Raw genomic sequence first — 23,998 nt, 5'->3', positions numbered from 1 at the left:
TGCACTTGGCACTGCTAGTGTCTGTATCAGAACAAGGTACTCCCCACCAGTCCTGCACTTGGCACTGCTAGTGTCTGTATCAGTACAAGGTACTACCCACCAGTCCTGCACTTGGCACTGCTAGTGTCTGTATCAGTACAAGGTACTCTCCACCAGCCCTGCACTTGGCACTATTAGTGTCTGTGTTAGTACAAGGTACTCCCTACCAGCCCTGCACTTGGCACTATTAGTGTCTGTGTTAGTACAAGGTACTCCTCACCAGTCCTGCACTTGGCACTGCTAGTGTCTGTATCAGTACAAGGTACTCCCCACCAGCCCTGCACTTGGCACTGTTAGTGTCTGTGTCAGAACAAGGTACTCCCCACCAGTCCCGCACTTGAAACTGCCAGTGTCTGTATAAGTACAAGGTACTCCCCACTAGTTCTGCACTTGGCACTGTTAGTGTCTGGGTCAGTACAAGGTACTCCCCACCAGTCCTGCACTTGGCACTGTTAGTGTCTGTGTCAGTACAAGGTACTCCCCACCAGTCCTGCACTTGGCAATGCAAGTATCAGTTCTGCATACTCTCCATTAGTTCTGAAAGTGTCTGCATCAGTACAGGGTACCCCCACCAGTCCTTCACTACACTTAGCAGTGCCTATATCAGTGGTGCATACTACCCACCAGTCCTGCACTTGGCAGTCCCAATGTCAGTATCAGTACTGCATATTCCCCACCAGTACTGCAGTGCCAATGCCACTATCTGTATCAATACTATATACTCTCCACCAGTTCAGCACTTGGCAATGCTAGCACCTGTATTTCCACAGGGAACTATCTATCTGTTGTGCACTTGGCATTGCCAGTGCCTGTATCAGCTTGCATACTCTCTATCAGTCCTTCCCATGGCATGCAAGTATCTGTAGATGGTACTTTCTACCAGTTCTACACTTGGAACTCCAAATGCTTATATTAGTACAAGGTACTTCCCACCAATTTTCAATTTGGCATAGCCAGTGTCTACATCAGTACAGTATAGGGTGCTTGCACTAGTTCTTCATGTGACAGTGACAGTGCCTGTATCGGTACAGGGTGTGCCTCACCCTTGTATTATGTCTCCAGCCAATAGCTAGGAGACATTTACTACTTAAGGCATCTCCACCTTTTGGGATGTACCTGAGCAACATTCTAGTTAGTGTGTTTCTAGCCTGCCTGTTGTTAGGTGCTTTTGTTCGCATTGTCTGATATAGTTTCAGTCAGGGGCGTAATTACCGCTGCAGCTACTGGGCCTGGCAAGTGAGGAGCCCGCCAAAGCCAGCCCCTTCTGCAGGTGGTTGTGCGTCCTCGGACACACATTCAGCTAAAGTGTATTGCAAAGTACAGACCCATCAGGTCTGTGCACTGCAATACACGCTGCCAGCCAATCAGAGACCAGCAGCTAATGTTGACATGCATGTGACCGGGGTGCATGGCAGTGACGTCATGCTCTACTGTCACACACCGAAGTCAGCTGTTGGCTTCCGAAGTGGACACCAGGTTGAGGCCCAGGATGTGGGCCATATACCAGGATGAGGCCCAGGTTGAAGGCCTTATACCAGGATAGGGGCCATATACCATGATGGGAGCCATATACCAGGATGGGGCCATATACCAGGATGGGGACATATACCAGGATGAGGGACATATACCTGAATGGGGTGACAGACACCTGGATGGGGTGACATACCCCAGGATGGGGCGATATACACCAGGATGGGGCGACATGTACCAGAATCAGGCCATGTACCAGGATGGGGCACATGCACCAGCATGGGGCGCATGTAGCAGGATGGGGGACATATACCAGGATGGGGACCATGTACCAGGATGGGGGCCATGTACGAGGATAGGGTATATGTACCAGGGTGGGGAAACATGTACCAGGATGGGGGACATGTACCAGGATGGGGGCCATATACCAGGATGGGTCCCATATACCAGGATGGGGAACATATACAAGGATGGGCTGTGCATTATACTATATGGAGGTCTATGGGCTGTGCATTATACTACATGGATGTCTATGGGCTCAGTATTATACAACATGGGTGACTATGGTTTGTGCATTTTCCTGTATGGAGGACTATGGGGGCGCATTATACTGTATTGAGGATTATGGAATTAGCATTCTATTATTTGGAGGACTACTGGGAGCGCATTATACTATATGGAGGACTATGAGGGTGCATTATACTATATGGAGGGCTATGGGGAGTGCATTATACTAAATGGAGGAATATGGAGAGTGCATTATACTTCTGCTATTGGGCCCCATTACTTTACTACTGTTCACACCTGGTAAGTATAATGGTTTACTTTTTTTCTATACATTAAAGAACAGCAAAAGAACGGGGCCCATCAGTCTCTAGTGTGTTAACCTGCATCCTGTCTGCTATACAGTCGCACTGAGCCAGTGCCAAGTGGCTGTCCCATCTGCTATCCAGAGCTGCACAGTTTGTACCTATTGCAAGTGGCTGTCCTGTCCTCTATACAGAACAACACAGTATGAACCAGTACCAAGTAGCCATTCTGTCTGCTATCAAGGCCTGCACAATCTGAACCGGTACCAAGTGGCCAAACTGTCTGCTATCTAGGGCCGCACAGTTTGTACCTGTTTCAAGTGGCCGTCCTGTCTGCTATCCCCAGCCGCACAGTCTGTATCTGTTCCAAGTGGCCGTCCTGCCCTGTCTAGGATTCAGTATCCAAACTAAAGTCTAAGACACTTGGGGTCAGCTGCTACTGCTGGACAGTGCACTAGATAGATATTTGGCAGGTACCTGTCTCACAAACCTTACCTTCCCATCAGAGGCTCCAGTGAACAGTACGTAGCTGCTTAGTTACTTCCATCCAGGGTAAGCCTGGTCCGTAGCGCAGTGTGCCCACTATTCACCAGCATTACATTCTGCATACTCTTCATTAGTTCTGCAATTGCCAGTGCTAGTGTCCATATCAGCACAGAGTACTCCTCACCAGTCCTACATTTGGCAGTGCCACTATATATTCCCTACCAGTCCTTCACTTAGCACCACCAGTGCATGTATCGGTACAGGATACTTCCTAAAATATACATATATCATCATAACTTGTAAATTAAAAAGGGGTATAAGAAATAAAAAGCAGAAAAGGAAGCTAAAACCATAAACACAGATACACACAAAGGGGAATGGGATGAGTTTTGAGCATAGAAACTGTAGATAGGTATAACCAGAGAGTGGTTATTAGAGGGATATTTGTAAAACTTTTTCTAGATCCAATCCTACACCTATCCAGAACTCTAGAAAGGTGAGAGGCAATATAGTATGATCTGAAATCAGGTAGAGTTATACCCTCTGAGGACTTTGGATTGTATAGTGTAGTTCTAACGATACGTGGAGGTTTGCTAGACAATATAAATTTAGTTTAGACGGTAGCAAGACTCCTAAAGAAGGACTATGGAATGCCTATTAGAAGAGCTTGCATACCTTCAGTCTTGTCCTTGGACAAAGGCACATTAAATGTTGTCATGATTAAATTAAAGGAGTTCAATAACCTTTCACAGACCTCAGTAGCAGCTTGAACCAACTAATTAAAAATTGTCAAGGTAGTGCAATATGGAAATAAAACCCTTTTCGTACTCGATAACCTACTTCAGAATTTAGTTGAATATTTCAAAATATTTTCAGTAAATTGAGCAGTCCACTGGCAGTCAAAGATCTACGTACAGCTCTGGAAAAAATTAAGAGACCACCACATCGAAACCCTGTCATGGGCAGCCCAATCTCCAGACCTAAACCCCATTGAAAACCTCTGGAATGTAATCAAGAGGATGATGGATAGTCACAAGCCATCAAACAAAGAAGAACTGCTTACGTTTTTGCACCAGAAGAAGTGTGGAAAGCATTCCAAGACGCATGAAAGCTGGGATTAAAAATCATGGTTATTCCAAAAAATATTGATTTCTGAACTCTTCCTGACTTAAAACATTAGTATTGTTGTTTCTAAATGATTATGAACTTGTTTTCTTTCCATTATTTGAGGTCTGAAAGCACTGTTTTAATTTTGACCATTTCTCCTTTTCAGAGAAAAATACAAGATTTATTGCTTGGAAATTCGGAGACATGTTGTCAGAAGTTTATAGAATAAATGAACAATTTACATTTTACTTAAAAATATACCTATAAAGAGAAAAATCAGACAAACTGAACATTTTGCAGTGGTCTCTTAATTTTTGCCAGAGCTGTATATTTGACCCAATTACTGGCATCCCAAAAAAGTGAAGGCATGATGGATGAAAAGGTGAGAGGTGGAAAGCGGATTCAATGTCTGATTTGATTAAAAAGGCGCCAGGCAAGGCCTCAGTCACTGACCATACTGCACTGTCAAAGGAGACATAATTCTGTGCCACCTCTTCTTTTGCTAATAACATCATTAACTGACTTGTCAGGAGAATAAGAGAGGTGGTGCATGAGTCTGTATTCACCTGCTTCTTTTTGGGAACCACAAATGATGGTGATTTTCTTAAGTTATGAAATGGAGACTCTTGGAAAAGACCAGCCATTTGACACAAGCTTACCTTTTTGTCCAATTTGTCTTTAACCACCTTTTGCAAACTTTGTCCCTATTTTAATTTACGAGAGATAAAAGTTGCAGTATTTTCCACATATGGAACAAAGACCTCTAAAAACCTTTAGCCGTTAACTCTACTTCCCCCTTTTAGGGTCGTAACTTAGCCATGGTCGCTTGCGACCACATTCACTAGCGTTCTCCTGCCACCCACCACATATTAGATATTCATTCTTGATGCGGCATGAAGCAAAAAAATCTGCAGTGTCCCTCATTGAAAAGGCAGCTTCAGGAGCGCTGTGACATCATGAGCCATATCCAAATATCTGTCACTTTACATGCCCCACCGACTTCCAGGTGAAAGGCTAGGTGATGGCGAAATTGTTCATCACAATGCCACCATTTTGATCCCCCATGTAGCTCGTGCGCAGAATAATTGTCTAATTAAATAAACAGTTCTTAACAAAACTCATGGTGCTTTTTGCTTAAGACACTAAAATTCTGCAAAAGCCTGCAACCAATTACCAAAAGTTTTTGCAACCTTAGGTTTTTCATCATCCCCATTTTTTCAAACCTCTTTTTAATGAATAAATGATCTTAGGGAGCTAAAATCCATATATCCACATATTCATTTTGTATATTTTATTATGTCCTTGCATGCTCAAATGTGTACCAAGGGGAGAAACAATGCAAAAATATTCTTAAATAATATTCCCATCGCCATCTTAGGCTGGGACAATAGCCCATCTGGAGATTCAACACCCTCTATTATCCAATTTTTCAAATACTTTACTTAAATCCTCCAAAATTTCTTCTCATTTATCCACAGAATTGTTTCTTGATAATGCAGAAATACAACACAAGCCACGCTCTACATGAGTTTGAGACACTGAAGCTGGTCCTGAAGTAACGGCTTCAGCAGAGGGAGCAATCCTGATTATCGTGTCACCCCTCAGCTTCTTCATCCCTGTCCTTATGATTCGTTGATCGCCTGCCTCGCAGACTGCCAGATTGACAGGAGCCGCTGTATGGTGCGCTTACTGAGCGAGAAGAACCCAACCGCTCTCTCTTGGAACGCCCACCTTGCCGTTTATGACCATGTCATGTACTAACTGTGGCTAATTTAGAGTCAGAGTTAGTGTACCGACTACTGGTGTGTGACCTCCTCACATAGTGAGCTGATGCCCTGCAACTATGTGTTCTGGAAGTGAATTACTATAATGGTACAAGGGCAAACTATAACCTTTATCCCTGGGATCATTATGTTGCTCCTCTTTTTCAGAGGATTCATGAATTTCAATACGTCTATGAGTGGACGGGAATATGATTAGGGCTGTATTTGCCACTAGGTACCTGAGGGCTGGTGAATAGGGTGATTGCTTTCAGGAACAGAGATGGTTGGACAGAGTACAAATATATATATATATATATATATATATTACCCCCTCCACCACACCAAGTAGCCAAACCAGCATATTTGCATAGAGGAGAGGAGGTTGGAGGTATGTGGCAGCCATTTGTATTTGCACCTATAGGTCTGTAAGAAGATTATTTCATCATGCTGTAGATATCGTAACATCTATGAAGAGGAGGAGAAGATGCCAAAGCTCAGAGTGGTTAAGCACTCATAGAGCTGAAGATACAGGGGGACTTATACTGTAGACTGTGAGTTAAAGGAGCTTACAGAGTGAGGAATAGTGTGAGGAACAGTATGGAAGGGGAACAGTGTGAAGATGTAGCAGTGTGGGGGGCTTAGTATGGAGAAGGAGCACCGAGTGGGATGCTCAGTCTGAAGAAGGGTAACAAAGGGGCTCAGTGTAGAGAAGAAGCAGCATGGAAGTTCATCATAGGCTGTGAAAGATCATCATGGTTTAAAGACCAGTTGAAAACAAAATGGATGAGAACAACTCCGATCAGTGAAGATGTCAACTATAAAGTACCTGCCTCTAAGAGTGAATTTACGCTGAACAATCACAGTCTTTAAACGACCGGGTATATGAAGCCAATCGGCAATCTCTAATAGCCTGCTTAGGCAGGCCGACCGTACTTTGATGTGCACAGAACAATCGTAAACATCATCGCTCTGTGTTCATAGAATAGCATTGTTCCCAGCAGCACATTTCTACACAGATCAGAATGATGATATTTAATCAAGCTTAAAAATCATTTCCCCCCAACGAACAAAAGTTTTGCTTGTGCATTGGGTGGTTGACAGTCTGTTCAGATATCCCAAAATCCGGTTCTTGATTATCAGCAAGTGTAAATGCACATTAGAGAGTAACTAAACTCTAACGACATGTTTTAGGTCCCTCAGTGTCTTTTGTGCTTTTTTGTCATTTTTTCTGACATCTTTTTGCTGCCAGCTTCTTATATACGTAAATTGTATTGGATAAACACTAGTGAGCAGCTTTCAGGAAGAACCTGGATCAGTCACTTCATTTAAGAGCTTCACGTCTTTGGAAACCTGAAGTGGTTAAAAGTAGCTCCCAAGACTGAATATATGCGTTTTACATTGCTGTACATTTGTTCATTCTTTTTAGCGTTTATTTAACACTTTTTCAAGCGAGTTGTGGAGCGACCTGCCTGAAAAAGACATGATACCCTTAAATATGTGAACACTATACACCGTAACTATCTGCATCGTATTTTAAAAGGAGACGCTTCAGTAAACGCCGGGGGTGTTCCCCTCAAGCATCTTTTATGATAACTATTAGAACATATTTTGCAGGTTGTTGTTTTTTTTTTCATATATAACAAATTGTCTGCTTCCAATCCGCCTGAAGAATGGTCAGATCGCTTCACAGTTTTCGAAGCCTGAAGCTATGAAAAGTTACAAAATAAGGAACATATGCACAGCAATACGTCATTTTGACAGTCATTAATATGTGAATTTTCTCTTTTTTACAGCCATTTCAGACAGAATCCACCTGAAAAAGAGGCTGTGTATACACCTAGTCTGACTTTCCAATGTGGTCGTGACCACGTAAAGTGCCTAGATCAGCATGAGCGGCCCTGGGTATGATGTGAGTATCATGTACACTTCTCTGCTGGGTGTGATCTACCACTACAGCAGGTACTGTGGGGGTCCTCACAGATTTGGACCCTCTGTTCTCACTGGACATTTCGTTTACTGATTGCAGAGACTGAGGAGGAATCTCCTGACCCTGGCGCATGATGTAGCAGTGCTGTCTGTGTGCTGATTACTCTCTGTAGGGAGCACCTGCTGTGCCGTGTCTGGCTGTGTAGGGTCGGGCACACAGTGATTGAGTTATCAGATGCCTGCAGACCAGCAGCATCCCTGAAGGATCGCAGGTGAGGGCTCACTGCTGGGAATTGTTTGTCTTGCTCGCACTGACAGGAGGGGGGCAAGGGCTCAGATGGTCTGGGGTATCACATCTGCACCTTGGCCCACAGGTTCTTGTGTCCGCCACCCTGGGAGCAGGGCTAGGTTGTCAGCCCCAGTACTGATCAGCCAAGCTGCCCCCTCCTGAGCCATCTTTTTTCATATTCTGCACATTGGTAAGGATTCCTCAGCCGTAGTGAAGTTTTCTTTTCACAGCTCCTCAGACAAGGCACTGACTGGATGAGGAGAGCAGGGCAGCCAGAAATTTATAACCTCGCCTCCCTTCCCGCCCAGAGCCCCAGGGCCAATGAGGAAACAAACAAAGCCTGGGAACAAGTTGCAGCTGCTCCTGCCCCATTAACCCCTTCTGCACTTTCGAGGCACCTTCACTATACACTATGATGCCAATCAAGATCCTCCTATCAGTACGGTGATGTCACCGCCCTGGGTTTATAAAATGAATGGGCTGCTGATATGAGAGTTAGAGAACGAACAGGAGGAGGCACCTCTGCCACTTGTAACACTGCAGGATTTCTGACCCTGAGGAGACTGAGTGCCACAGTTAGGATGCACTTCTGTAATATTGTAGGCTGGGGACTGGTGCTGGCTGTGCTGTGCTGCAGGACGGAGGCGAAGCCTGTGGTACAGGCACATCAGAAGGTCAGTGATCACCTGAAGTTCTCTCTCCCATTTATTCCATCCTTTGTGTCTGTGATTCATCCCATTTTTCTGACTTTCTTCGACTGCAGTCCAAATTTCCCCGGCAGTACTCATCCCTCTGTACATTCAGGGTCCTAACACCCCAAGACTCCAGGATGCTGCAGTGGGTGGCAGGTGGCACAGACAAGGGGGCACATATTTTCCATTGATACCAATCCCACAGCTCTCATCTACATTGGGTTAGTTTATGACATACAGAAGGGGCATTAACTTGTACATCCCTGGTTTCTGGGATTCAATGATAATTGTGTCCCGTATAGGTAATCTTTATAGTCAGTTTCTAGAGGTATCATAGTGCCGTACAAATTATGGATAGGGATTTCTTCTGTGCATTCACGGATACACACAGAATCTGACCCCAGTCATACCTACGTGGATTTTGGGCACCCATCTGGTCACACATTGGGATATTAGTGTAGGCTTCATTCAGACTCGTGTAAGTTTATTATTCTGGGATCTGATCCCATCTTTGGTACCAAATATACAGTTCATACATTGATCCACAACAGCCCATAAAATTAAAGTCTCCCCCCCCCCCCAGAAATCTGAAATCCTGCCATAATGGTGTTGTGTATGACAGTGTGGCTTATTTTCTACAATCCTAGTGATAATGGCGATTAGTAAAACAGTTTCTATTCAGGTCAGATACATTTTTCTTTTGTGAGATTGATCCCTATGAGATTGATTGACCATGTTAGTACAGATCTGGTTAGGGAGTAATCTTTGTGTAAGCCATCCATTCATTCCTCCTATAAAATCAGCTCCTCAACATAAATGCAAACGCCAGGGTAAGGCTAAGTTCACACTAGTCATTTATTTTTTATGCAGCAAAACCTAAGTGCTTGGCAGGAAAGAAACTGCGACAAAAATGCAGGTTTTGTTGCTGTTTTGGTGTTTTTTTCCTTTCAATTCAATGGGTGAAAAACGCTGAAAGAAGTGACATGCTCTATGTCCAAAAAACTATGCAAAGCACAAAATCCTGATGACAAAAAACTAAGCTGTGTGCATGAGATTTCTGAAATATCAGAAAAATGCAGCTGAAAATTAGCATAAAAAAGCAGCGAAAACGCCCAGTGTGAACTTATCCTAAGACTTTTCTTTTATATATTTTGCCGTTGTACTTTCTGTTGTGCTCCAGAGATTTTTCTTCATCAGATTCCACTGAAATATCATGGGATCTGCCAAAAGATAATTCCTATGGGCAGCTATCTGTGAAAGTACTGGGAGACCACACATTTAGGACACTATCTCCACCCAGCCAACTCTGCACAGACAACTGTGATATTTCATTCCTGTAGACTCCAGGTGTCTGGCTGGGTACCAGAAGATGCTCTGATTGTGGACGGATAACAGAAGAGAACAGAGGGTTACTAGACATAACCCTTTTGGTACTAAACCATCATTACTGAAACGATGCCTAACAGAAAACAAAATAATTTACGGTTATTAATAGAGGTCACGGTGCGCTCTGTCCATGCATGGCCTCATATAACCCCAGGGAACATCTCAAATTCATGCACAGGTTCTTAATACACGTCGTGTGCAGCAGATGCAGCCGAAAAAAAATTGTAAGATGGGACAAATGAGAATAGAATGTATGCTACAACTACCCCGATATCAGAATATGTTATTTGTGGTCATACATAGAGCTGCGGGAAAAGCTACTCTAATGTAGCCTAAAGTTAAATGACGCTTGAGTCTGACAATGAAGGAGAGATTCATTCACTTCTGCTGCGCTAAAAAAAAAAAGACTGAAAAGAGCAGCATTTAGCTGAAGAGTATTGTAGACCCTCTGCCTACTGAAAATGCCAAGTTTGCCCTTTGTCATTGATGAGATCTATAGAGATCTGTTTGCTGACAGAGGTATGTGTGCACGAGTGTGTTTATATATATACAGGCATATATTTATATACACAGCCATATAAATGATATTCCTTAACGAGCCTCCCAAATTAGTTTAGCAGGTGGTCGTCTGACATTATATTTAAATCAAGGGTCAACCCGCATCGTAGATGCGACTGCCAGGCATGGAAAATGTCTGGAGCGTTAACTCTTTTGTCTCCTAGATGAGAATCATTTCCAGCACTACTTGGAAAAAGTGAGAGGGGGAGGAGAAGTGTTATGATAGAATTACAGAATAATGTATAATAGGACTTTGAGAGTAAGGGAACGAGCTGAGTTCTGGGCATTGTATGTGCAAATGTAACCTCCTCGAGTACAGAACGGGTTACTGAACAGGTGAACACGACGACATGACATAATGCAGTAAGAGGCAATCTCCGGCTCAGAGTCCACTATGTAGTCAGCACAATGCTCCTCGAGGCAATCTACAAATAAAACCCTTTATTGCACTATATACCCCTTTTTATAAGCAGTGGATGTGCCTGACGTGACTAGCTCACCCCAAGAGAAGCCACCTTGTTGTTGAATGGTGGATGCTAAGGAGCAGAAGACAACCTCAAGGGCAGCTGATCTTATCGGGTTATCTCTTGTTATCCCATTATGATGGCTGATATTACCAATTAAAAGTGTGTTATCTCGAAAACCAAGTCTGATAGTTGTTGTCAGCGACGGCCAAGACATCACTCATATCATTTGACAACATCATCACAGATGGATCATAGTTCCCAATCTACCATGCAATGTAGACCTGATATTTAGACCCCTCTTTCTTGGTACCTGCAGGCACTCTATTTCTACTCTCAAGTTCAGGGTGAATTGTAATTGATGGTATCAAGCAAATGAAATATTTGATTCACACAAAATCTTGTATTAAATTTAATTAAATATCTGTCATTTTTGAAGATTTTTTTTTTGTCAAATTTCCAATAATATTTAATTGTCAGTCAATGTAATCCATAAATACATTGACTAATGAATTTCCGTATTTTGCCTTTTTATTCTGCAGTCACTGCGCACATTGCTAGGAGAAGAGCTGGCTGAATATTTGGCCTCTGGAGAAAGGGGAGAAAGAAACATTGACCCCAAGACTCGTGCTCGACTTCTCAGAGATCTACGTGCAGATACACGATCAAGGGCGGCGTGGACCAGACTGCTCAACGAATACCCCAACACCCGCAAATTTAAAGGCGTGAATAAAAAGGGGCTATCCAAAGGCTGTTTTGGTCTCAAACTGGACCGCATCGGAGCCATGAGTGGCTTGGGGTGCTAGAAGTTGGAGCACCATCTTGTGGTGGTCAGTATGAACTACTCTAACATTTTTTCCCTACCCTGATAGTCCTCTAGTAAATTTCTGACTTTAATATTCTCCTGCATAGTCTTATGTAGTTACTCAATGTCTGCCACTTGTTTCTAATGACACATAGTCAAGTGAATTCAGACTCCCATTTTTCAGTCCTGGTTTACGCCTTTTCTGGCATTTACTCCAGTTCATCCTCAAATTTATTCAGTTATGCATGGTTAACTCGTTACTCACATATTATTCAGAGATGTCACTTTCATACATAACACGGCATACAACTCCATTCTTGGAAATTGACTTTCAAAAAAGATAACATTCAAAAACCTAAAATACAGTAAATAATGGTAGGCGTCAAGACAGGAAGGCAAGATTGCACTTGAATAAGTCTATGTTTGTTCTCCAGAACCACAAGCATGAGACTAAAAGGAATTACAAATTGCGAAGCATTTAAAGGGATTCAGAGCTTTACATTTGCTAACAAATATTAGGAAAAGCTAATGGGGGAACAAGCCCCCTACCCTCTTCATTTGTTTGTAAGTGTTGCTGAGTTCTCTTGTCCTACAGAAATGTGAGGTTCAAGTTTCAGCTCCTTCCAGCTGCAGCCAATGAAGGAGCAATACATGCACGGTGTGCAATGTCCCACCATGAGGGTGAGCCCACACAGACGGGTTTTGTTCAGGTTTTTTATGCAGGTGTTGTAGATAAAACCAGGATCAGGTTGAAAAAAGAGGAGCGATCGCGTCCGTCCTTTATACTTTCTTTTCCTTTATGACTCACTACTGGATTTGGCTCAGAAAACAAGAACAAAACCTGAGTTTTAAGTTCCCACAATGAGTATTTAGTGCGTTTTTAATGTTGCAGATTTTCCGCACCTATTAGCTAAATTAGAGTACGTACTGTTTTATCACGATTTTTCAGTTTTTGTCTCCTTTTGGTAGGTCATGTTTTAAAATTGCTTTGATTTGGATACTTCTTCTTACTTGGCTATGATAAATCTATATTGTATGTGCGGATTATATGTGCAGAAACATACTAAAAACAAATATGCTGTTTTAACTGTGCATTTTCCTCAGCTCAGTCGAGTCTATGGGGAAAATCTGCAAATAAAACAATATTTATTGCAAGTGAAATTGACATGCTGCAGATTTCAAACTCTCACCGTGGCTCATTCTATGCAGCGTTAACAAAAAAGCACAGAGGGCATGAGATTTCTATAAATCCCGTTCATTTTGTTGAAACTGTAAGATGGTGCGATTTTTAAGCAATAAAAATACACAGCGCAAAAAAGGGTAAGGGTGACGTGCGCTAGTGTATGCGTATTTGGTGGCGTAAGACGGAGCCTGATCTGTAGGGTGACATGTGCTAGTGTATGCGTATACAGTGGCGTAAGACGGAGGCTGATCTGTAGGGTGACGTGTGCTAGTGTATGCGTATACGGTGGCGTAAGACGGAGGCTGATCTGTAGGGTGACGTGTGCTAGTGTATGCGTATATGGTGGTGTAAGACGGAGGCTGATTTGTAGGGTGACGTGTGCTAGTGTATGCATATATGGTGGCGTAAGACGGAGCCTGATCTGTAGGGTGACGTGTGCTAGTGTATGCCTATACGGTGGCATAAGACGGAGCCTGATCTATAAGGGTAATGTGTGCTAGTGTATGTGTATACAATGGCGTAAGTCGGAGCCTGTTCTGTAAGGGTAACGTGTGGTAGTATATGCATATACGGTGGCGTGAGACTAATCTGTAAGGGTGATGTGTGCTTTTGTATGCATATACAGTGGCGTAAGATGGAGCCTGATCTGTAAGGGTGACGTGTGGTAGTATATGCGTATACGGTGGGGTAAGATGGAGCCTGATCTGTAGGGTGACGTGTGGTAGTATATGCGTATACGGTGGGGTAAGATGGAGCCTGATCTGTAAGGGTGACGTGTGGTAGTATATGCGTATACGGTGGGGTAAGATGGAGCCTGATCTGTAAGGGTGACGTGTGGTAGTATATGCGTATACGGTGGCGTAAGATGGAGCCTGATCTGTAGGGTGACGTGTGGTAGTATATGCGTATACGGTGGCGTAAGACCGAGCCTAATCTGTAAAGGTGATGTGTGCTAGTGTATGCGTATACAATGGCGTAAGTCGGAGCCTGATCTGTAGGGTGACATGTGCCAGTGTATGCATATATGGTGGAGTAAGTCGGAGCCTGATCAATAAGGGTGACGTGTGGTAGTGTGTGTGTGTGTGTATATACGGTGGTATGAGACGGAGCCTGATCTGTAAGGATGACATGTGCTTGTGTATGGCTGTACAGTGGTGCAAGGCAGAGCATAACCTGTAAGGGTGACGTACTCTGATGTATGCCTATACAGTGGCGTAACACGGAGCCTGATCTATAAACTGATGAACACCAGTGGTGGCCGACTGAATCTATTGAGCTATAATGAGGTCCTTTCGGGTTCCGCCATGATGTCTAGCATTTTTTACAGGAAACTGTGGAAAATGTTAGTGGCACGGTGATTGTGAGGTGATTTTCGAAGTGCAATGTTTGTTTGTAAGGTTGTGGTGCCCAACATAGATCAATTGCAGGGTTTGCCTGTGCACAGAAATGTTCAGCCTGTGGAAGGAATACAGTGACAACTCGAGGAAAATGAATGATTTGAGGCCAGAGCAGCGCTTCCCAGGCTTCTGGCACTGAAAATCCCGGGGCTGTGTTATTAATAACTAGGATCATAATTCCATCTGCATTTTCCATGTGCTGTTACAAGCCTCGAAGTGCTGTATGAGAGAAGTCAGAAACCTGGCTTGCCATATGCTAATAACAACATTAATCCACAGTCTTTTTCTCTTCCAGGCTCCTAACATTGACAACGGTTTTCTGATCACTGGTCATTATCCTGTCTTAGTGTAGACGCCCAGCTGAGAGTCTTGCGTTTCCAGAAGATTCTACAGCGGAGGGACAGGCCGGTACGATGGGACATTGGACCTGCTGTTACCACATGTCTGTCATCATTTTGTTGCCAGCGCACAAGAGCCACGAATGTGCGTTTTGTATACACATGTGTAATGAGGGCTGCCTAGATGTTTACATATCAGTGTTCAGACACGTGTTCACCTTTTAGGTGGCCAAGCGGACTGTCCCGTGTGCTCTCCACATGCAAGAGCAGAACCATTCCTAATTCATGGACTGTCATCATTTGAGCTACAAGGAAATCTTCCCCAGGTTACAATTAAAACAATCGTCACATGCCTGACTTTAATTCTACCCTGAGATTTAACCCTTGACAGCTCATTATCCACAGAATGTATTAAGCTACTGTTTGCGCTGTAATGAAGCACCGGAGTTCAGTTACCAACCTGCCATGATCATAATTATGACCTGCCTCTACCAGAGAGGTCCATAAAATGCTTGTCCAACTTCTGCAAAATAATAGGGTAAGACTGCAGCGCTTTCTGGGACAGAGGTCGGTCTCGAAACCTTAGTAGCTGCTTAATTGTTTTTAAACCTTTTTTTTTTCGTTAGTCTAATGTCAGTTTTACGCTGATCTTATGGCCAAGTAAATAAGCTCCAATGCTACAAATGACATGAACTTAACGTTTCATTTTGTGTTTCTACTTTTTAGACGTCTAGCGTTGTTACAAAGCTGCACAAAATAATAGGAAAACAGGGAATTTACTATTTTATTAAGGATTTCTCACAGATCTGGGAAATTAATTTGTAGAAGTTCCAGCCAACATATACGATACTTGATACGATGCTAGCATGATGATGTGTGACTTTGCAGAAATGGTCTACAAGAGCGGTATGAATTCAGACACGAGTCCTTGCACATCCCAGCTTCACATATATTACTAAATGTATCCAACAATATAACTTCTCAGTCATTTTTTTTTTTACTCCTGACACCGAGGGCTCCTTATCTCTACTGCGATATAGTTAGTTGCATGATTAATTATTCTGAGAATTGGACAAATTCAGGTAATCTGTATGCAATGGGTTTCACTGAAGTTGTGCCATATGCACTAGACCGACCGGACTAAGCACACATAAAGTCTTCATTTACCCCATCAGTTCCATTGGAAAGCTGCAAGCTTTGTCGGAGAGGCTCAATCCAGCAGTGCAAGGAGGAAGTCTCTTGGGGTACTCATGTAGACGGAGGGAGGGGGATCTGACAGAGCTATATGTAAATTCTCACCTTGCATCAATGTATTTATGTTGTAAAGCTATTTATATTGTTTATGAAGAGATATTTATAAAGAACTTTTATTTATGTAATGAACCGGGTCAAACAATGTAACATTTTGTCCTGAATAGTTGGAACGTTTTAAGATAAAAAAAAAAATTTAGAAAAAAAAAAGACTTCATTCCATGTACATCTGTAATCTGTCTTTATTTCTGATGTTCTGTGATCAAATTCATTCTGAAGAAAACTATTGAACACACATAATCTATTGAATACACATGTGAATGAAGAACCGCTGTTTAGGAATAGTTTACAGGTTGCCATTTACACTGGAACTATTTTTAATTATGGCTTCTCATTAGATGGGTAAACTAAAGCGCCTGGGACACCATGCAAAATCGGTAGTGGAGCCATCAACTCTCAAACATTGTCTATAGTACTGATCCCCTCAAAGAGAGACCTTTTAGTTAAAGAAGTTATCCACTACTTTTACATTGATGACCTACCCTTAGGATAGGTCATCAATGTCTGATCGTCCGACACCCGGCACCTTCACTGATCAGCTGTTATCCATCTCAGCCCCTGCCGGTCAGAAGTGCTCACTCGCCAAGCTGTTCTGTCTACTTGTAGTGGTTGTCGCAGGGTACTACAAATCCGCCTCCTATTGATTTGAATAGGAGGTGGATGTGCAGTACCAAGCCCCTGCCACTACCAGAAGATGCGGGTGGCAGACTCTGACTGATCAGATATTGATGATCTATCCTATGGATAGTTCATCAATGTAAAAGTAGTGGACAACAACTTTAACTTCAGGCATCGGGTCCTGGAAGAGTATATAATCTCTGCCATTGCTATACTTACTGGTTCTCTTGCTATAGAGGAGAAACCTAGTATTTTAACGTAATATTGAACAGTTCTAATTTGTTTTATCACAGCTCAGTTGTATTCATACAGCTGTGTTTTGTGATTTCCAATCTTAGCACCAGTTCAGGAAATGTTCAGTGCACATAGGCTGCCATTGTTCTCAGCAGGGCAAATCCTCATTACACAGGATGATGCAATGCCAAAGATGATTTTTTTTTTGTGCTGCACAAAAAAATAATTTCTCCCAATAAAAGAGTGATTTGCTCATTCATTGAATGCTCAGCGGCCTGTTTACACTTTAAGATTAGTATGAAACAAGCATTCTTAAGAACACTTGTTCACGATAATCTTTGAGAGTAAATGCTGCATTAGTCACACTGATTATCTACCATCATTGAGCTTTCTGCATAATCTGCACTTCATCCTATGAAATTTTGCTTCCACCTGTCTCTCTGTCTCCTGCTTGTAAGAGCCAGCTGACAGGGAGAAACATATTACAACAAGGAAGCAGGGAAGGCAAGGCTACAGCTACATTATATAGGATACACTAAATGTGTATGCACACTGCATCATCATTATGAAGGAAAATTCCTAGGAATGCTTGATTTACGATAATTGTGAAGTCAAAACAGGCTGCTGATCACTCGACGAACGAGCAAAACACTGGTTCATCAGGTAAAATTACAAGGTGCTTGGTGGCACCTTGTCCTATGTAAACAGAACCGGTCCTGCCAAGAACAATAGCAGCCTATGTGTACAGAATGATCCCTTACTGATTGTTCAGTTAGCTTCAGAAGCGGCGTCAGTTTGTGTAATCAGGCAATTAAATGACCAGCAACCAGCAAAATATGTTGCTGGTCATTGAACGCTGCAGAGTGTAAGTGGACCATTGGACTTTGCAGTGTGGGTCAGGACACATCAGTGGTATATCACTTATCTGTCGTTGTCCTTTGATATGGCTCGGAGTGAACCCCATCTGCAAAGCCATCATGACAAATGTGATCTGCACTAGGGAAACCTTATTACCAGGAAGAAGACATCAACAAGGCGCAGATATGCACAAATGTCTCTAGATTACGCTGCATTGTATGGGCGAAACATGCTTTACCGCTGCAATAGGTTTACAGTCTTGAATCATGGTTGCTGTATTTGTGTACAAAGATATAATAACATTAGATTTATTTTTATTCAGTACACATACTCTATAGTTTAAATGGCATCTCACAAAGTGGCTTAAGATTATAAACGTTATTAAAGGGTGGCAGCTACAGATTCTGTATGTGTGCCTCAGGCGATGTCTCTGAATAGGTTTTATAGAGCACAGCTATTGCTCTGCATTCAAGCATGAGTGTGATGGGAAATGCAGTTAGCTACTATCATTACTATTATAGAACTAGCAGCAATACAATTACAAGTTCAGTCTTAATGAATATATGGCCTGTATGTGTGAGGCATATAAAACGCTTTAATTATCTACCTAACATGGCCTATTTGGGTGTATATTACTGAATTCTCCTTTTACTTCTGCAAATATGGCTTACAAAGATTTAGTCATTATCGACTCACATTGAAGTTGTATTTCTTTTTTTTTTTTAAGCGTTCACAACAACAGCAATATTATAACATATACAAAGACCGAAGGTAAAAAGAAAAAAAGGAAGATAACATTTTTTATCTATGTGAACTTAAATAGGAGTCAATAAATACAGCTAATTAGGCTCAGTGGATGTCAGTAACATACAAGGTTATTTCCATATTCAAGGAAAGATTATATAGTTGTTGACAGAACACACCTGGTTTAACCTCGTGCTAGACATGAAACTGTATGTGATATCATGTACAACAGACCTAGGTAACATGATACTTCATTCCTTCAGAGCTTCCAGTAAATGTGACAAAACTTCATCCATCAGCAAATGTTTAGTTCCTGTAGATGAGCATTCCAACAGTTTTAGAAGGTTATATAGGCAAAAATGTGCTAAAACTTTAGCATTGCTCATCCATGGGGACTAAACATTTGCTTAAACTTTCTAAAACTTTAACCTCCATAAAATGAAATAACTGTGTAGGCAATATTGCAGATCCATATCATCCATATTTCTAATATGGCCGGGTACATGAGAACAGATGACATTACATGGATTGCAGACCATCAAGTTAACTAAGTGTCTAACTTGAATCAATTAATAGTGTCTAATTTTAATGAAATAGTAGTGTATTGTAGTGATGAGTGAACGTGCTCAGTGTTGTGAATTCCGCTCTTGGGCTCCCTCCGGTGGTTGTAAGTAGCACTTTTGTGAATTCTGCTCTTGGGCTCCCTCCTGTGGTTTTGAGTGGTATAGCTGCTTCTTGGATTTAGCATCAGCAGCTGCTTCCACTGATCGTCTTTCTGGCTCGGCTATTTTAGTCTGGCCTTATCCCTCAATCAATGCCAGTTGTCAATTGTTCCTGCTTGGAGTTACTGCTCTTTTGGATTTCCCTGACACTCTGACCAGTTCTGCAAAGATAAGTCCTTGCTTGTCCTTTTGCAGTCCACTTGTGGTGGACTTAATTGTTCAGCACACTCTATGTTTTGCTTATTTGTCCAGCTTATCAGTATGGATCTATTCAGCTAAGCTGGAAGCTCTGGGCAGCAGATTTTGCCCTCCACACCTTTAGTCAGGTGTGGAGATTTTTGCATTTCTCTGCGGTGGACTTTTTCTAATTTTTATTACTGACCGCACAGTGTTCTTTCCTGTACTGTCTATCTAGCTAGAAGTGGCCTCCTTTGCTAAATCTTGTTTCATACTACGTATGTCATTTCCTTCTCCTCTCACAGTCATTATTTGTGGGGGCTGTCCTATCCTTTGGGGATTTTCTCTGAGGCAAGATAGCTTTCCTGTTTCTACCTTTAGGGGTAGCTAGTTCTCCGGCTGTGATGAGGTGTCCAGGGAGTGACAGAAACATCCCACGGCTACTTCTAGTGTTGTGTTAAGATCAGGAACTGCGGTCTGTATAGTTACCACCTGCTCAGAGCTAGTCGCATGTCGCTCCTAAATCACCAGTCCATAACACTCAGATAAGGTGTTATCCGAGCATGCTCGTGTACTAACCAAGTGACTTTGGCGTCCTAAAAAAATATGTTGAGCATGCTCATGGGCTAACCGAGTGACTTCGACGTGCCCGAAAAATATGTTCGAGTCTCCGCGACTGTTAGACAGCCGCAGCACATGCAGGAATTGCCTGTTTGATAGTCTGTGTCTAACTTTAACCAATAGTAGTGTAACTTTGATTTAACTGAAAAATTGTCCTTTCTAAGACCAGATTTAGGTGGTGGCCCAGGACACTAAACGCAGCATCATTTTTCTGTGTCTGCTGCATGAATACGATTATGTTGTGGAAATTTTTAGCTGCGGAATGCTAAGTGTAATACGATACTTTTTTACACTTTGTTTAAACCTGTCTTTCGAAACTTTTCCAAACTATTTGCCTGTGGGTCACATATCTCACCACTTTCTATTACACAAATGTATCTCAGAAACAGGCATGGGTGAATGTGATATATATGATATTTATTGTGGCATTATCAAGCGCATAAGAAGTCTTAAGCAATTTTAAGCTGGCTTTACACATATTGGTTGAACAGCCGAATTCATCAAGACCAGCCAAGCATCTAATGTATATGGGGGCCACACAATCCTGCTGCGGTGGCAGCTGTCAGGGGAGATGGGGACCAAGCAATTGGATTACAACTGCTCAATCATTTTGTTTTTGGAAACCATCTGGCAGCAACCTACACTATAAGGCGAATGTGCATGCTTATGGGACTGTCAGGATATGTGTATGGCCGCTGATCTTGGATTTTGTTCGTTATATCTAAAACTATTAACACCTTTTACAATTAGTGCAGTATTTAAAATGTTTTGATTCTCCTAGAACATAAATTATCAGGTAGCACACAAATGGAATGAGGTGATTATTAGGGTGCCAAGGAAATGCATGGTAAAATAAAGTAGCAAGTTTTTGAAGGTCTTACCTCCTAATTTTGTTCCTTTTTGGTCATAAATATTTTATAATTTTCTTTTTTTAAGATTAGTTATCATTTACTGGTTGCTCAATGTCACATCATATTGCAGTTTTAAATGTTTGTTTAGTATTTATCGTCATGCATATCCCGTGTTATGTATGGTATGTTACGCCGTTTACCAATCAGATTAATTGATTTTATATTTTGATAGATCGGGCGTTTCTGAACGCGGCAATACCAAATGTGTGTGTGTGTGTGTATATATATACACTCACCGGCCACTTTATTAGGTACACCATGCTAGTAACGGGTTGGACCCCCTTTTGCCTTCCGAACTGCCTCAATTCTTCGTGGCATAGATTCAACAAGGTGCTGGAAGCATTCCTCAGAGATTTTGGTCCATATTGACATGATGGCATCACACAGTTGCCGCAGATTTGTCGGCTGCACATCCCAAAGATGCTCCATACAAGGCAGGATGGATCCATGCTTTCATGTTGTTTACGCCAAATTCTGACCCTACCATCCGAATGTCGCAGCAGAAATCGAGACTCATCAGACCAAGCAACGTTTTTCCAATCTTCTACTGTCCAATTTCGATGAGCTTGTACAAATTGTAGCCTCAGTTTCCTGTTCTTAGCTGAAAGGAGTGGTACCCGGTGTGGTCTTCTGCTGCTGTAGCCCATCTGCCTCAAAGTTCGACGCACTGTGCGTTCAGAGATGCTCTTAGGCCTACCTTGGTTGTAACGGGTGGCGATTTGAGTCACTGTTGCCTTTCTATCAGCTCGAACCAGTCTGCCCATTCTCCTCTGACCTCTGGCATCAACAAGGCATTTCCGCCCACAGAACTGCCGCTCACTGGATTTTTTTTCTTTTTCGGACCATTCTCTGTAAACCCTAGAGATGGTTGTGCGTGAAAATCCCAGTAGATCAGCAGTTTCTGAAATACTCAGACCAGCCCTTCTGGCACCAACAACCATGCCACGTTCAAAGGCGCTCAAATCACCTTTCTTCCCCATACTGATGCTCGGTTTGAACTGCAGGAGATTGCCTTGACCATGTCTACATGCCTAAATGCACTGAGTTGCCGCCATGTGATTGGCTGATTAGAAATTAAGTGTTAACAAAAAGTTGGACAGGTGTACCTAATAAAGTGGCCGGTGAGTGTATATATACGTATTTTCCTGCGTATAAGATGACCTTTTAACCCCTGAAAATCTTCTTAAAAGTCAGGGGTCGTCTTAGGCTACTTTCACACTAGTCTGTCCTTACGGGCCATCGTAAACCATCGGCCCGAAGTACCGACGGACAGTGTGTTAGGCTACTTTCACACTAGTCCGTCTGTACGGGCCGTCGCAAACCGTCGGCCCGACATACCGACGGACAGTGTGTTAAGTAGCACAACGGGGGCAGCGGATGCAGTTTTTCAACGCATCCGCTGCCCCATTGTAAAATCCAGGGAAGAAGGGGGCGGAGTTCTGGCCGACATTCGCGGTCGGAAATGGCAGACACAACACACAAAAAACCGTTACATGTAACTTTTTTGTGCCGACGGTCCGCCAAAACACGACACATCCGTCGCACAATGGATGCGACGTGTGGCCATACGTCGCAATGCGTCGCTAATGTAAGTCTATGGGGAAAAAATGCATCCTGCAGACAACTTTGCAGGATATGTTTTTTCTCCTAAACGATGCATTGCGACGTATTCCAAATGATGCTAGTGTGAAAGTAGCCTTATACGCCGGGTGCAGACCAATGTGCATGTGGTGGGTGGGGGGAGTGGTCCCGATGACGAAGAGAGAGGGCGTCTCACAGGAAAGTGTGAGTGGAGTATCCCCCTATTACCTCATTGTGGAAGCGTTGGGTTTCTGTGCTGGTGAGCGGCTGCAGCGGCTCCTCTTTGTGCCGCGTGGGTGCTCTGTGCTGTGGGGCGGCGGCATATCTTCGTGCAGAGTAGGGGCTCCGCCGGCATTTCCTCACAGCCCGGAGGCACCGGCAGCTCCATTGCTGCGATGCGGTGGCCTCCGGGAAAATGACCGCTGGGGACAGCGCATGCTCAGATTAAGATCTCGTCCTGAAATCTCGGGAGACAAGATCTGAATCTGAGCATTATCCTATTTGGCTGCTGTTTTGGTCACTTTTGCATTTTGTCATTTCTATCACCCTTAGAGGTACTGTACAGTAGCATGAGGCGGTGTAATAATTATAGGGGATAACTCAGGAGACTCTTTGCATGGAACAAGACAACTACAGGACACAGTTTTATAAGTGGTAAAGTCTATATTATCACACAGTGATTCAAACAGGTGCAGAGAGAAACTCAAGTCCACAACACTTGGTGTAAATAAAAAACGCAGCTTAGCAGTCTACAGGAAACTTCAGAGGAAAATGCAATCAAGCAGAAAGTCTATGAAGCACAGTTATTCTTGAGGATACTTGACATGAATAAATCCTTGCTTAGTCCAAACACAGATAGATAAGCTTATAAGGCAGTTCAAATCATATCTTAGCTCAACCAGGGAGGCCTGGTTAATAGTCTCAGGTTCTCGCAGAGCAGAAACAGCTTACATGTCAAGCAAATGCAGATCGAAGTAAACACGAGCAGCAGATGAAGGAGGATGTTGTGAACTATACTTCTTGGCTCCCTCTTGTGGTCACTAGTGATTTGGCACTTGGATTGTCTTTTACCAGGTTGGTACTCACCTGCTTCGTTAGGCCTGGGGTGTTGCTATTTAAACTTCCTGGATTCTCAGTCCAGTGCCTGGCATCGTTGTAATCAGTTCATTTCTGTTTGCTCCTGTCTTCAGGTCCTGGTTCTTTGCAAGATAAGCTAAGTCCTGCTTTCTTATTTTTTGTTATTTTGCTTTGTTCATATTTTTGTCCAGCTTGTACAATATGTGATTCCTGATATTGCTGGAAGCTCTAGGGGGCTGATATTCTCCCCCCTCACCGTTAGTCGGTTTGGGGGTTCTTGGATATTCAGCGTGGATATTTTGCAGGGTTTTTTGCTGACCATATAAGTCATCTTACTATTTTCTGCTATTAGTCAGTGGGCCTCTCTTTGCTAAAATCTAGTTCATTCTTACGTTTGTCTTTTCTTCTTACCTCACCGTTATTATTTGTTGG

This window comes from Ranitomeya variabilis, chromosome 2 (assembly GCF_051348905.1).
Source record: "Ranitomeya variabilis isolate aRanVar5 chromosome 2, aRanVar5.hap1, whole genome shotgun sequence".
Lineage (NCBI taxonomy): Eukaryota > Metazoa > Chordata > Amphibia > Anura > Dendrobatidae > Ranitomeya > Ranitomeya variabilis.
Note: the sequence above shows the minus strand (reverse complement) of the source record.